The 16519-nt window shown below is 35.0% G+C and overlaps 1 protein-coding gene across 4 annotated transcripts in view; it reads right to left on the bottom strand.

The window, feature by feature from the left end:
- Positions 1–13203, bottom strand: part of LOC123528775 (protein kinase C delta type-like) — a 95660-nt gene extending 82457 nt beyond the window's left edge. For 2 of the 4 annotated variants that reach the window (XM_045308766.2, XM_045308768.2), the window contains exon 1: positions 13066–13092. The gene's annotated coding sequence lies outside the window, so the exon portion shown is untranslated. Of the gene's footprint in view, positions 1–13065 lie in introns of all 4 variants that reach the window. The other 2 variants (XM_045308763.2, XM_045308765.2) reach the window with 2 other exon arrangements.
- Positions 13204–16519: the final 3316 nt, after the last annotated feature.

Raw genomic sequence — 16519 nt, 5'->3', positions numbered from 1 at the left:
TTTAAGGTATGTCTACTATGAAATATTTTAACACAATAAATAAACTGATACCATGCAGATTATCAGTTTTATTGACATTTTTGAAAATAAAAGAAACGGAAAAAATAAAAGTAGAACAAAACATTTGGTCCCTGACTGTACTTCAGTTATTTCAACCTGAGTGCCTATGATAACACTGATGCATTGATCATATCCTATTGTTTGTTTTCTATACATCTATTGCTATACTGTATTTATACACATGTACAATACTGACCGGGCATTATGTGGACGATTATTATTGAATACACGCAGTGGTGTAGCTGGCCATACATTGGCGTAGTTGGCCTTTTTCAGTTGAAACGGAGGGGTGCAGGAGACTGTCTATTCCACTGCGGGTTCAGGGATGACTTACTTTTAGCATTTTATATTAGTGAAACTTCACTAGCTAGTATCAACATTTATATAGATATTCTTGTGGTGTCTGTGTTAGTTCTTTGAAGTCCTTACTAGTATTTCGGTTGGCTTCGAAATAAGTTTCAGACGTGTGAGCGAATTGATGTTAATTCTGGGGGTGTCAGTGTTAGTTATGGGCGAGTCAGTATTAGTTCTATGGGTGTCAGTGTAGTTCTCGAAGCAATTAGGTTAGTTAATGAGATGGTACCTGGTGTAGTTCTGTTAGGGTATAGGATGCTGGATCGAATAAAAGCAAATGTTGCTCTTAAAATGCATTCTAGGTTCGCTTCAACTGTGTCCTACAAAAGGTAAAAAAATTGCACCTAAGTGGCACTATTCCCATAGAAGTTCGTCTGTATTTCTTTGTCATGTTTACGTTGAAGACACATATGTAATATGTCGAAGCCACTTGCTTGGTTCTTGAATTATGACAGATGCAGTTGTCTCAATCCTGATAACACTCAATCGACGGACTTAGACTGTCAAAAGGTAACAGATCTGATTGAAAAATTCATAAGATATACTTATAAGGACTGTCTGCTTTCTAGCTTCACTTTCTATGTCCCCTATTTATTTAGTTTAGTGTTTTCTGTGCTTGAAATATTTACAAAAATGAATAAAGCTGTATATATGTAAGGTTTAGGAAACACATGCAATAAGTGTCAAATATATATGTAAAAATTTATTTGCTGACACCCTGTACGTAGTTTTTTTCAATTTTAAACACTTTCCCACCTGTGACCAAGTGCCATTTTTGCAGCATACGTATATAACAATTATATACAAAGGCATGTGCACTATTTTGTTGCGTCACTGGTGGGAAAGATGTTTAAAACGTAAAAATGATTTATGTTCATATTTTCATAGAAAAGAGAATGAGAAATGTCTACAAAGTCATCTTTTTTATTCATAAACTTGTAAAATGAGGTCGCATTTATCAAGAAATGGTCTTCAACTATCGTAACTATGCAATTTCAGAAGTCTATCCCTATGTCACTTTTTCCTGAATCGGTTAGGCAATCTGAATAGGAAAATGTCCGAGGTCCTTTGATGCCTGTACCTTCAAAAATGTGAAAGTAGGTCACTAGGTCAAAATAAAGGTCAAAGTTTTTTCCAGTGCACAAAATTATGCATGTGGTCCAAATTTGAAGGCTGTAGCTACAGAAATGTGAAAGTAGGTCATTAGGTCAAAATCAAGGTCAACTAATGTCAAGGTTCATCTTGCCACTCAAAAATATACATGTGGTCCAAGTTTGAATGTTGTAGTTACTGACAAGAACATTTTAAAAGCTTTTCCCTATATAAGTCTATATGAACCATGTGACCCCCGGGGCGGGGCCATATTTAACCCTAGGAGGATAATTTGAACAAACTTGGTAGAGAACCACTAGATGATGCTACATTACAAGTATCAAAGCCCTAGGCTTTGTGGTTTGGACAAGAGGATTTTCAAAGTTTTTCCCTATATAAGTCTATGTAAACCATATGACCCCCAGGGCGGGGCCATATTTGACCCTAGGGGTATAATTTAAAAAATCTTAGTTGAAGACCATTAGATGATGTCACATACAAAATATCAAAGCCCTAGGCCCTGTGGTTTTGGACAAGAGGTTATTCAAAGTTTTTCCCTATATGTCTATAAAAAACCATGTGACCCCCAGGGAGGGGCCATATTTGACCCCAGAGAAATAATTTGAATCATCTTGGTAGAGGACCACTAGATGATGCTTCATACCAAATATCAAAGCCCTAGGCTCTGTGGTTTTGGAGAAGAAGGTTTTCAAAGTTTTTCCCTATATAAATCTATATAAATTATAGAAATAAACAAAGGGCCATAACTCACTCATAAATTGTTGAACCAGTCTGATTTTCAGGGGGACACAACTAGGGTACCAATACATCATTCTGACAAAGTTTGGTCAAAATTCCCCCAGTAGTTTCTGAGGAGATGCGATAACGAGAAATTGTTAACGGACGGACGGACGGACGGAATGACGGACGGACGGACCACGGACGCAGAGTGATTTTAATAGCCCACCATCTGATGATGGTGGGCTAACAAATCTGAACATGGATTTAATGATAAACTACTGTAGGAGAAAAGCTCTCAACATGGTTAAATGATGTCAGTATAAGGGTAGTAAAATTGCACAAATGTAAATAGTATCTGAAGAAATATTGACTTTAACTATCTTTAACTGCCATTAAATGTTGACTTTATTGAGCTAGAGTAATTTATTCTCTATCTTAACAATGCTATTGTAACAATTTGTTCCAAAAATATTTACAATTAGTCTACTAGTGTGACAAGAGAAAATATGCTGCAAGATGACTGAAGATGTCAAAAATGTACTTGTGTGGTGTAATCGAAAAAAGTCCCTAATAAATAGATCCTAGTTTTTCCATTTTTAGCACATTTGCACGTAAAACGGGGGCAAAATGGGCATTATTTCACGTGCAGAATGTATTTCACATGAAAAAAAACACTTTAAATACCGATATTTGCATGTATTTGACTTGTTTACTTGAAAAGAAAAGTAGAGAGTTTATTCAGCTGATTGCTTTCTAAAATGCGGCAATATCTGGGTACCTGACTTCAGTTGACTTGCATTTCACTGCATACTATTCAACACCTCGTTTTCTTTTTGTTTTCTAGAAGCAAATGTATAGATGTCTTGTGGAAAATAGGTCTACGACGGAGTGAAAATCTAGAAACTGTATCAAAATTGATCTAAAGTAGCTGATCAAAATTTGTATGAAACAATAAAAGAACAATTTCTTTTATTGGTGTATATATATACTTAGTAGCCTTTTAAGCTGCTCAGTACAGAATTACAGTTCTTGCATGCATCCAACACTTCCTATCAGAACCATCAATCATTTGTACAGTTCCATAGAACTACACTGGGTATTTTTTCAAGGTTATTCTCTAAGAAATAAAGTACAATAGGGGAGATGAATCTGTAATTAATCCAGAAAGTTATGACTTTAAAAGAATTTGCACCTCTACATAGCTGTAGCCAAGTTGTACTATTAAGGTGCCTTCAATCGAAACACAAGACTTCTGAACAGGAAAAGTGAAAAATGTTTCCTCCTATTTTGAACATCCTGATATTTTTTGTTTGGTTACAAGCATAACATCTGAAACTTCAGCCCTTTCTGCGTAGGTTATAATAACAAGATAAAATATCAATGACTGCTTGTCTCTTTATGACACATTCATCTCCGATTACACAATCACAATGTAAATTTAAAAAAAAAAAAAAAAAAAACTACCGGTATGATATGACTTGTGGTTGCATAACTAAAACACCCGACTCTGACTACTGAAGATAAAACAAAGCTTCAGATTATAAAACAAAGCTTCAGATTATACAAAATCATTTTTCTTTCCTAAATAATCATCAACTTCTAAGAATTATCGGAAAACCTAAGCCTAAAAAAGTTATTTATATTATAGATTAAATGTTCAAAATTGTGATGTAGGATAAAAAAAGTACTGCAAAATGTCTCTATTATAATGCATTTGCACTTTTTCTGTTTAAATCCCAAAAGAACATTTTTAAACTCAAACAAAACTGCAGATTAATTTATTTATCACTGAACTACCGAAATTCAAAAATATGGTAAAATAGTGAGAAGAAAATTGCCAAACCTCAAAATATGAAATCCAGAGTGGAAAAAATCCTTTCAGTTTGTATATTATCACAGATAACGTTGACGCAGATAGCAACAGAATTACTTGCAGGAATTGTCAGAGTAACGTGAAACTGTTCTATTGATTAAGAGATGTCTTTCCAATGTGGAGACACTACTGTTATATGATACAACTGTATAATGAACATGATACAATCTGTGTGATGAATAAAAAAGTGTATACTAGTATTCTATTGACATTGTATCAAAGTTTCAATATTACTGTGAAATTATTAATATTGTGTGCGACTAACGTAGGTCAAGAAATTAAATCCTAACAAAAAGTAAGATTTCCATTCATTAATTTTATATTCAAAATTTGAAAATGAAGAATTCTTATCCCCTTGGAATATTCTGGTCCAAACCATGGAATTTTATACCCGCAAAATTAAATGTTTTATAGGGAATTGGGACCGATCCCTCTATGGTAACATACAATATATATTGAATGAGATATACTATCGAATTAAAAAATGTGGTCTTCCAGCACGTGCACAGAGCGTCTGACTTAGGATTTTTTGGAAGAATACATTTTTTCCTTGTGTGTAATAAGCCTCCACATAACTTGTCCGAACCACAATGTCTTGCACATCAGTACAAATATATGCAGTATTTTTTAATGCCAAAATCTACCTTTAAATTGATACAAACCCATATTATTTTCTGGGCGCTGATTGAGGCACTGCCTTATTTTATATAAGTATAGGCAAATGGTAGGTATTTTTCCAAATTCTTCCAATTAAAAATTTTCCCAGTTCTTCCTATTAGACAATGTATGAAAATTTTATTCTATCAAAACATTTATCATACCAATTTTACTTATAATAATAAAAATTTTATATAATTTACACCATACCTTGCTATATTCGAAAAAAAATGTTTAATTCCCAAAGGTGTCATAAATATTCCAGTGAGTTGAAAAGTATTTTCTGCAAATACTAGCCGGACTAATCATAAAGAATTTGTCACAAAATTTCAACTTTTGTAACTTTTTTATTATTCTATGTAGTAAGTGACAAATGCCAGTCTATTCTAAAGACTAAAATTATTGTAATATGATATTGGACACAGGATATAGACTGGCTACATTCACAATTTTAAAAACAAAAATTAAAATATATAATATAACATAGTCTAGGAGCTAGTCTACCATAAGATCTATACTGATAAAGTGAAAAAAAATCAACTGTTTTTACTTATTTCTAAATACTTTTTTATAATTCTACATTCATATGAATTTGCCAAAAAGATTTCCAATTTGAGAACTGTTCTTTAACCTGCATTAGAAACTGAAAAAGACCTACGAAACTAAAGTTCAATAACAGAATACACTTTACCTAAAGGGGCATAATACACTTGTTGGCAGGCAGAAGTATGCCAGGTTTAGTAAAATACAGACATAAAAACAAAAGTTAGAAATATTGGTGCCAGAAATAAATTCCATTAAGTGACGAGTGAAAGTGTATCTAATCTTTAACCTGAAACTTTAAGTAAAACGGGTGCATAATTCATGAAATATCCTCAATATTATAGTTAAAGAATTCAGTCCTCGGAGTCATATGATGTGGTTAATCATGATAAACAGCTATTATAAAATGTTTGAAGTAAATCCCTCAAGAATTAAAAGAGATAAGCAAATGACACAGATGCAAAGTTAAGAAGGGTATTGTGAAATCATTAATATTTGTGAGGGACTAATTTCTGAGTCAATCCTACACCGCTAAATTTCTATAATTTACCTTTTATATATTTGATAAACAATTTGATCTGATGGCTTCTAAAATTTCTTTAAAAACAGCCGACACTATGTATCACAAAGATTCCTTCGGCCCTTCTTACTTCTAGAGAACCTGCTACTGCAACCTACATGTACTAACTCAATAGAAGATTCAGAGTCTACTTTCCTGGATTCTTGGAATACAAATCCAATTGCTTTTTCTAGGGAGAACAGTAAAACCAAGTCAATCACATTACAATATTTGTTTTTTCTGACATAAACCAATAAAATAATCATTAATGTTTTGCTATTGCCTATAAATCAATGGCTATTAAGTCCATCAGCAGTAATTGAACATATTCTGATTAAAGAGATTCTGCAGAATGCACTAGCTCTTAAAATCTTAAGATAGATGGGAATATAAGAATATTCCTACACATAAAAAAGTCCATAGCTCCATTTTGTTGTACACTGTTAATAGCATATTATATGTAAGATTCCAGATGAAGACTTAATAGTGAACTGAAATATCTCTTCGTTGCCAAAAGCATTAAGTAACAACAGGTCCTGGTCAAAAAGGTCTGTAATGATCACCAGATTTTTTTTTTTAAATTGTATACTAAATGTTTATTTAGCAATTACGATTATATGAGACGTGAGTAAAAAAGGAATAATGTTGCCGATATATCTAAACAAGAGCTGTCTGATGACAGCGCGCTCGACTATTCGAAGAATTGATTGAAGAATGGTGTCAAAATATTTCCACGGATATTCAGACAAAAGAAATAAATAGATTAGACAAACAATGTTCCTGTATTACTTTGATTTCGATAAGTCTTGCACTAAATGGCAATATATGAGCCAATTTCAAAGTCCAAAAAGGGCCATAATTCAATCAAAATAGTTATGTACTCTTGCCTACAGATGGAAATCATAATGATAAACAAGTGTTCAAAGTTTAAAAGCCATCTTTATTTACTGGTTTTGATGTTTAAGTCCAAAATAGCACTTTCAGAAGTTGTATTTCTTATTCGAAGTTTAGTCCATTTCTCATATGTTATGATCGTACTTCGGATTCTCTTACCACAAATCTGTGACCGTCGGTTCAGCGGCTCCAAATAGTTGCAGGGGGAAATTATACTCAAGTGGTAACTGACCACCGAAGACCGATCAGTCAACAGATATTTTGGAGTGGGGTCATTGCCCCTGTATGGTTGCACAAATGATGAACTCCATGTTTCAGTTCAGTAATTAATTCTTTTATTTTATGATGGACACCAATGTGTACTTTATGTAATGTTATTTCAATATTTTAGTAAAGTCCAGTATTCCAAATGTTATCAAAGTTCTATGTTCAAAATATAATTAAAGATAAACACATCTGAAGACAAGCACCAAATCTGTATTCTATACTGTCACTTCAGTTTAGCGATGTTGCTTGTTCGAAATTACAAAGAAGACTGACTTTTAGTTCTAAAACAAATTATAAGTTTTCAAGGACAATCTCCAGGGTAACCATATTAGCCAATAAAAATTTAAAAGTAATTTTATATTTAAACCAACGAAAATTATTGTAACAAAAAGGTGAAATAATTTACTTAAGAATTTTGAAGTTTACTTAAGAACATGCCTGGGCTTCCCACTTAATCAGCCAAGGAAGCCAAAGTGTTTGTTAACAATAGCACCTAATGCAAAGTGCTAAAAGCAAAATCTGTTTTATAATCAAAATTGTTTAGAAAGTGATAAAATAAAAATTTCGGGATCCGGACATTTGCCCCCAAGGACATTTGCCCCCCAATAAAAAAGTGGTCTGCTGGACATTTGCCCCCCAGTTGAAATGGTAGATAGGACATTTGCCCCCCAGTGCTTATTTCTAAAACGGACATTTGCCCCCCAATACTTTTGTCCCCTAGTGATTTTTTAGGAACTTAGTAGAAGATAATTATCATATTGTAGATAACATTGTCTTTGTTTCTTACATATTTCTAGTAGATAATTGCCAAATTAACAAGTTTGAGTGTTAAAAACATTGCACAAATTAAAAAATTATAACATTGTTATGAGCACTTTTATAACTCAATAATAGGCTATTATTTACCTTAACACCTGAATGTAATTAACATATTCATCAAATTTTTATCAATAAAATAGTTTTTTTTTACTGAAAATTGCCTTTTAGAGTAATTTTGATAATAAAACAACATAAAACACAGTATATCTACTGGCACATAGGACAAAAATATTGGGGGGCAAATGTCCATTCTAAAAATAAGAAGTGGGGGGCAAATGTCCTATCTGCCATTTCAACTGGGGGGCAAATGTCCGGAAATACAATTTTTCATTGGGGGGCAAATGTCCTGGGGGGCAAATGTCCTACAATCCAAAATTTCTGACATGTTTAAGCAGGAAAAATAATAAGTAACACATGTCCAAGCAAATAATGTTACAAAATAGAAAAATCAATTTTGAATAATTTTTACTTAATTCACAAAATTTGAAATTAAATTTATAACATTTTAATTTATCATTAAAATTTTAAGCAAGAATTTGGCTGATTTTATAGCCTGGTTACAAATAGCTGTATGTACCTGCATGCAAAACTTTAACCAGGATTTTCTTAGTCCAAAAGGGGGCATAATTTGCCCAAAATACATGTCAGAGTTATGGGACTTGGTGCTATCAACTAGGTTTATAACCCAGAAGACACATGTGAAGTTTCAATTTAATATCTGTAGCAGTTTTGAAGATAGTTACTTGCATGTAAAACTTTAACCAGGATTTTCTAAGTCCAAATGGGGGCATAATTTGGCCAAAATACATGTCAGAGTTATGGTACTTGACCCAGTGAGGTAGGTAATTGATCTAGAAAAAGAAAAAATAAGTTTCAAATCTATATGCCTTTTAGTAATAGCTGTATGTACTTGCACGCAAACCTTTAACCAGAATTTTGTAAGTCCAAAAGGGGGCATAATTTGGCCAAAATACATGTCAGAGTTATGGGACTTGACCCAGTGAGGTAGGTAATTGGTCTAGAAAAAGAAAAAATAAGTTTCAAATCTATATGCCTTTTAGTAATAGCTGTATGTACTTGCACACAAAACTTTAACCAGAATTTTCTAAGTCCAAAAGGGGGCATAATTTGGCCAAAATGAAGGTCAGAGTTATGGGACTTGGTGCTATCAACTAGTTTATAACCCTGAAGACACATGTGAAGTTTCAATTCAATATCTGCATTAGTTTTGGAGGTAGTAACTTGCATCTAAAACTTTAACCAGAATTTTCTAAGTCCAAATGGGGGCATAATTTGGCCAAAATACATGTCAGAGTTATGGTACTTGACCCAGTGAGGTAGGTAATTGATCTAGAAAAAGAAAAAATAAGTTTCAAATCTATATGCCTTTTAGTAATAGCTGTATGTACTTGCATGCAAAAACTTAACCAAGGTGTGACGCCAACACCGACGCCAGGGTGAGTAGAATAGCTAGACTATTCTTCGAATAGTCGAGCTAAAAAATATCTCTTAAAATTGTTAAATCATATAAGGAACATTCTGGTCATGAAAACCTTCTGCTTTTCCTTAAAGCACTTTCTTTTTATAGTGGTACTGTAGCATATGAATTTATGCATTCATTCATAAATTACAGCATGCGAGTCGTCTTACATCTGGGTGTAAGGGGAGATTTTCCAGCAAAGACAAAAACACAGAAAACTTGTCTGGCATGCAAGAAATCTTTCAGAAAATGTCAGACCTAAACTTTTGACCTTGACCTTACAGTATATTCCAATGATAAAATTGTCAAAGTCCAGACTTTGTCATTTGAGCTCTGCAAGAGGTCTGGGTCTTGTGAATGTCACCTTGTTTTGCTATGGAGAACACATTTGCAAATTAAAATGCAAATCAGAGTTACTGTCTGGACACACAAGTTACCCTTTTGACTCCAAAAATGTGACAATGACCTTTGAGGTACAAGTCTTGATGTTCTGGAAGTTGAACCAAAGTCCTTTAATGGATGGCAGAGTAATGGACTGCAAAAGAATGGCAAAAACCCAGGTTTTACTTGTAAAACCCAGCCTGGTGGGTTGGGTTTTTTACTGGGCAATACTGGGTTTTTTTCTGGGCAATACTGGTTAATTCAATTCTGTGAAATTGCATGTATCATCATACATTGTTGAACTTGTAGGTACAGAATAGGTAGTTAGGTATGGTACACAGTAAATTAATATACTGATACAAACTGGCATAACAATAATTTCAATTAAATAATACACTGAGTGGCACATTAAGATATAACTTAAGGCCAATTTCTCTGGAGTGCAATTATGCTTTCAATGCATGTACCATTAAACTGCCTGTGGCATTATATATATATCCACCTACAAAAGGTGCTAATTAAAAAGCCTTGTCCAATGGGCAGAGGAAACATCAACTTTTTTCCTGTGCTTGTTATTGTTGTTAACCAAACAAAGCAAATTTTTATGCCCCCAGCATCTACTGATGCAGGAGGCATATAGTGATTGTCCTGTCCATCCATTTGTTTGTCTGTCCGTCCTTACGAGGTTAACCAAATGGGACCGTTTTGTCTAGCATCAATACCCCTTACTAGAATGACTTGATACTAATGCAGATGTAACCTGTGACCATTCCTCATCTTCAGACATCACCTGACCTCAGTTGACCTTGACCTCATTTTGGACTTAGGTTGCTTTATATGGGCCATCTCTTGGTTAACCAAATTGTACCGTTTCGTCTAGCATCAATACCCCTTATTGTTGTTAACCAAACAAAGCAAATTTTTATGCCCCCAGCATCTACTGATGCGGGAGGCATATAGTGATTGTCCTGTCCATCCGTTTGTTCGTCCGTCCTTACGAGGTTAACCAAATGGGACCGTTTTGTCTAGCATCAATACCCCTTACTAGAATGACTTGATACTAATACAGATGTAAACTGTGACCATTCCTCATCTTCAAACATCACCTGACCTCAGTTTGACCTTGACCTTGACCTCGTTTTGGACTTAGGTGCAAAATCTATCGACAAGGATGCCACTGGGGGCATCAAGCGTTTATTGAACGCAGCTCCTTGTTTTGTACATTTTTCATTCTTTATGTGGGTTGCAAAGTGGTATCAATGAAACCAAAGGACCCAGTGTGGAACTTTTTTAACATCACTGATGAAGGGACCAAAAGGTTGCAAAGTGCATGCACTGCAATGCTGTGGTTAGCTGGAAAGTGGAGAGACTAGATCTCCTTAAATTCATGACAGGAAATGCTTTAACTGCTGAAATCTTTGATAAGTTATGCCACTATCAACAGAAAAGGCAACAAAACTGGTATTTTGCTGTAAAAATGCTAAGAGGAAAGGAAGACACTGACTGGTAGTGCTGAAACTGCAACTGATTAATTTGATTAAATGCCTATTTCTATACAGTGACATATTCAAAGGCGTTGTACATTTAATTTAACAAACCTTGAAAATCTTACAATTCTTGCACTATCTTCCAACTAAAATTACTAATTGTCTTTTGTAGGAGTCTCCCATATGGCTGTCTTTTGGCAGCTATAAATAAGCATACACACAAACAAACATGTAGGGGTTCAGAGCTATCTTAGTTTAATTTCAAAAAAAGTTATTGCAGGTAAGTGTATCTGGTTATGAAATTTTATGAAGGAAAATCTTTATTACAGCTTGGGTGCCAGCTACCTGACCCCTATCACCGCCCCATTTGAAGACGGGGCATTATTTGAATGTTTTTTTTAAGGAAATGTTAACAGACTGGTAACACCTCATGACCTTAATAACGAAGTTTTTGGAATTTTGAACTTTTCTTAGTTCCTGCAACCATTTTTGATAGATTAGTTCTAACTAATTTGTTTTCTTATTAATTATGAGACCAAAGTGTTAAAAAATAATAAATAAAAACACCAGCATGTTGACAAAACAAACTGCTTATGACTTGGAGTCAGTCTGACTGTAATTGTGCAAATGTCTCAAGACAGTCAAGTAACATTTTCAGGAGAGGTGTCCAGCTTGTTCAAGAGAAAACTCCTTCCACTTTGGCAGGCAAGTGAGGGCATCGCCTACAGTGGCAGCCATTTGACTCAAAATTTTACATGCAAATTTTCATAAAAATAAAAGATGACTAAGTGGTAACTATAAAGTCAATAAATTTGTCATAATTATGTTTTAAATATCTATGTGAATATATACAAGTGGAAGGATGTGCATTTCACTACCTGTATTATGCCTTTATTCGATTTTTTTTATGACAAAATTTTGCAATTTTATCTGCAGTCAAATTCAATATATATTCAATACATTTCAAAGATAATTACAGCCAATTGTAAAGCAGACCGTGAAGAATAAAGTCTTCAGAAATTATTTTGAAATTTTACCTGATTACTGAATTATACACAAAAATCCCAACACCATCAATTTATCCAATTTGTGTTATCTGTTCACACATAATGTACATGTATATAAACAGGTGATATTATAGGATTATGTATAGGTTTACCTGGCTACCTGTGGTCAGTAATGCATGTACAAACAACATTTTAAATTAAATTTACATGGGGTTGACTTTTTGTGTCTAATGCAATAACCAGGAACAATTTCGACAAAAATCCATAAGAGTTTGCAGTATACATACTGTACTATGAAATTAACTAAATTTTGTCTTTGTAATTTTTTTTATATTGGAGTTCTACTGCATATAAAATTTCAATATTTTGGGGTAAATTTTCGGTCTAAACGAGACTCAAATATTTTACAAGCGGCATATGTACTATAAATCATCATATGCTTCTTATGATTTGACCAGCTGTTAAGGCTTTAGTGCAGTTTTCAAGAGAAAAATACTCGGCCCGAAAATATGAACTGATACTGAGTTGTGACTGTAGCGATGCCTTAATATTGCATCCTAATCCTTCAACAGAATTTATTTTACCCTTCAATGTAAACACCAAGTTTAATATGGTTGGAAGAGGCACATATGATTTTGAATATGTTACTGTTTGAATTAATGCAACATGAACGAAAGCAACAAATTTCGTGAAATAGCCATTCCACCCAGACACGGAACTTACTACCTGGTTGTAAAAACTCTCCCCACCCACTTTTCTACCTATCCAATTACCATACACCTGGGCTTAATTGGGTCAATTATTTGAAGCGAGTTAATAATACCACAAGAAAATGTTAAGAAATGACATACCTGGAAACGTTCTGTAAGTAATTTTGACTGTTGAATTTAAGGCACTTTAAATTTCTTGAAATATTCGTGGAATTTATCAAAGTTTACATTTGTTGATAGATTCCCTGTACTTGTTCTTCCTGGCCTCGTTCGGGTCAGGTAATCCACTGCGCAATCTCCATTTACTGCACGATTTACTATATTTAGTTACACACACTAGATTCACGTCTATTTTTAGTATCAGAGTGCTTTCCCGTCCGTAATAACCTACCGTGGGCGTTATTTGATAATGACAAATAGTTGACCATTTTTTGACAATAAAAGAAAAGTCTTTATTGAAATTTAACACATGTTTGATGTAAATTCTTTTTTGTGTGCAGCAAGTTCGACATCCTGTTAGATAATAACTTGTGAAAAACTCTTAAACAAAATCACTAAGGATGAATCAACCAGACATTTTCATCCATAAGGCATAAAAGGATAACCACAATTAGACCTTTACCGTCACGTTTTGATTAATCATTTAAAAGAATTACTACCTATATCTTTGATATATCATGTTCTCAATATGTTGTGTAATTACAGAAACTTTATAACAGAATCTCGAAGGTATTTGCTGCAAAAACCAAACTGATTTTCTTTTTAAATTTACAGGGTTTTTTCCGTTATTTTTTATTAGTACAGAAGTATCATTTATGTGATTTGACCATTTCTCAAGATTCTTCTGGCTTCGATCTATACATCGGGAAATATAATTTTAAGTAAATGGTAATATCTGTTGTGTAACAATATTATATTTTTATAGGAAGTCTACAGCGTCAAGCAGGGCATTCAGCAAATTGTACTAAATATAGAAAAAAATGCAAATTCCAATCCTGGTTACTTATTTGGTTCTAACAATGAACTAAGTCTGGTTGTAATGAAAACAAGAGGGCCATAATGGCCCTATATCGCTCACCTGTCATCATTGCACTTAAGGACAAGAAGGTCAAAAAATCATAATCAAGATCAATCAAAAGAATCATGAGAAAATATAGTTGAAATTTTCTTAAAGGTACAGATATGTCAAAATACACCTATAAATTGGAGGTACCATCCATGTTGTACCACAGGAAAGTGGTCTCGGTTTTTCCCTACGGCCAATAATAAAAAAGCTACTAAATAATCTATTTATAGTAACATAAAAGGGAAGTAATTAAAAAACAAGAGCTGTCACTAATGGTGACAAATGCCCCCGCAGCACCTTGTCCTTTGACCTGGTGACCCCAAAGTCAATAGGGGTGGTGTACTCAATAAGCATGTGAAGTTTGAAGGTCCTGGGTGAAGTGGTTCGCGAGTAAAGTGCCTTCATGCAAAAAGTTAACATTGGCCCTTAACCTGGTGACCCCAAAGTCAGTAGGGGTGGTGTACTCAGTAAGTACTATCAGCATGAGAAGTTTGAAGGTCCTGGGTGCAGTGGTTCGCGAGTAAAGTGCCTTGATGCAAAAAGTTAACGTTGGCCCCTGTGACCTTGACCTTTGACCTGGTGACCCCAAAGTCAGTAGGGGTGGTGTGCTCATTAAGTACTCTCAGCAAGTGAAGTTTGAAGGTCCTGGGTGAAGTGGTTCACGAGTAAAGTGCCTTCATGCAAAGAGTTAACGTTGGCCCCTGTGACCTTGACCTTTGACCTGGTGATCCCAAAGTCAGTAGGGGTGGTGTTCTCATTAAGTACTATCAGCAAGTGAAGTTTGAAGGTCCTGGTTGAAGTGGTTCACGAGTAAAGTGCCTTCATGCAAAGAGTTAACGTTGGCCCCTGTGACCTTGACCTGGTAATCCCAAAGTCAGTAGGGGTAGTGTACTCGATAAGTACTATCAGCACGTGAAGTTTGAAGGTTCTGGGTGCCGTGGTTCGCGAGTAAAGTGCCTTCATGCAAAAAGTTAACGTTGGCCCCTGTGACCTTGAGCTTTGAACTGGTGACCCAAAAGTCAGTAGGGGTAGTGTACTTAATAAGTACTATCAGTGTGTGAAGTTTGAAGGTCCTGGGTGCAGTGGTTCACAAGTAAAGTGCCTTCATGCAAAAAAATAACGTTGGCCCCTGTGACCTTGACCTTTGACCTGGTGACCCCAAAGTCAGTAGGGGTGGTGTACTCAATAAGTACTATCAGCACGTGAAGTTTGAAGGTCCTGGATGCAGTGGTTCGCGAGTAAAGTGCCTTCATGCAAAAAGTTAACGTTGTGACGAACGAACGAACGAACGAACAAACGGACAGACAGTTGAAAACTAATATGCCTCCCTTCGGGGGCATAAAAAATTATTGTAAGTGAACAAAAGAAGGATCTGCCAAATAAAAACAAGAGCACTGCAATGCAACGCAAATGCAGAGCAATATACCACAAAAAGTCATATGACCTTGACACCTAAGTGTGACCTTGACCTTGAAGTGTGCATCCGAAACATGCGCTCTGCACATCGTTGATGAGTGAACATTGTGTCGGGTTTCTTTGAAATCCTTACAGGGTTCAAGAGTTACTGAGTGAAGGAATTGCTATCCGACAGAACAGACAGACGGGCAACGGACACCGAGGCGATAACATAAACGTCTCTTAGGCCATAAAAGGAATCAATCTTATGGATACAAGTGTGTGCAAGTTTGGTTAAAATCAATCATAATGAAGCTGCTATTGTGCAGACAAAGTCAAATAGCTAATTTTGGCCCTTCAGGGCCATAACTCGGAACCCATTACGGATCTGGCCATTCAAGAAAGGAACCAAGATGTTATGGTGACACAAGTTTTGTGCAAGTTTGATTAAATTCAAATCATAAATGAAGCTGCTATTGTGCAGACAAGGTCAAAATAGCTAATTCTGACCCTATCAGGGGCCATAAATCTGGCCAGTTCAAGAAAGGAATCCAGATCTTGTGGTGATACAAGTTGTGTGCAAGTTTGGTTAAAATCAAATCATAAATGAAGCTGCTATTGCACAGACAAGGTCAAAATAGCTAATTTTGGCCCTTTCAGGGGCCACAACTCTGAAACCCATTATGAGATCTGGCCGGTTCAAGAAAGGAACCGAGATCTTATGGTGACACAAGTTTTGTGCAAGTTTTGTTAAATTCAAATCATAAATGAAGCTGCTATTGCGCAAACAAGGTCAAAATAGCAAATTTTGGCCCTTTCAGGGGCCATAACTCTAGAACCCATAATGGGATCTGGCCAGTTCAAGAAAGGAACCAAGATCTTATGGTGATACAAGTTGTGTGCAAGTTTGGTAAAAATCAAATTATAAATGAAGCTGCTATTGTGTAGACAAGGTCAAAATAGCTATTTTTGGCCCTTTCAGGGGCCATAACTCTGGAACCCATAATGGGATTTGGCCAGTTCAAAAAAGGAACCAAGATCTTATGGTGATACAAGTTGTGTGCAAGTTTGGTTAACATAAAATAAATGAAACCACTTTTGTGCAGACAAGAAATTATGGACAAGATGACGGAC

This window comes from Mercenaria mercenaria, chromosome 13 (genome assembly GCF_021730395.1).
Source record: "Mercenaria mercenaria strain notata chromosome 13, MADL_Memer_1, whole genome shotgun sequence".
NCBI classification, from domain to species: Eukaryota; Metazoa; Mollusca; class Bivalvia; order Venerida; family Veneridae; genus Mercenaria; species Mercenaria mercenaria.
The sequence above is the reverse complement of the archived record's forward strand: the minus strand, read 5'-3'. Positions and strand labels throughout refer to the sequence as shown.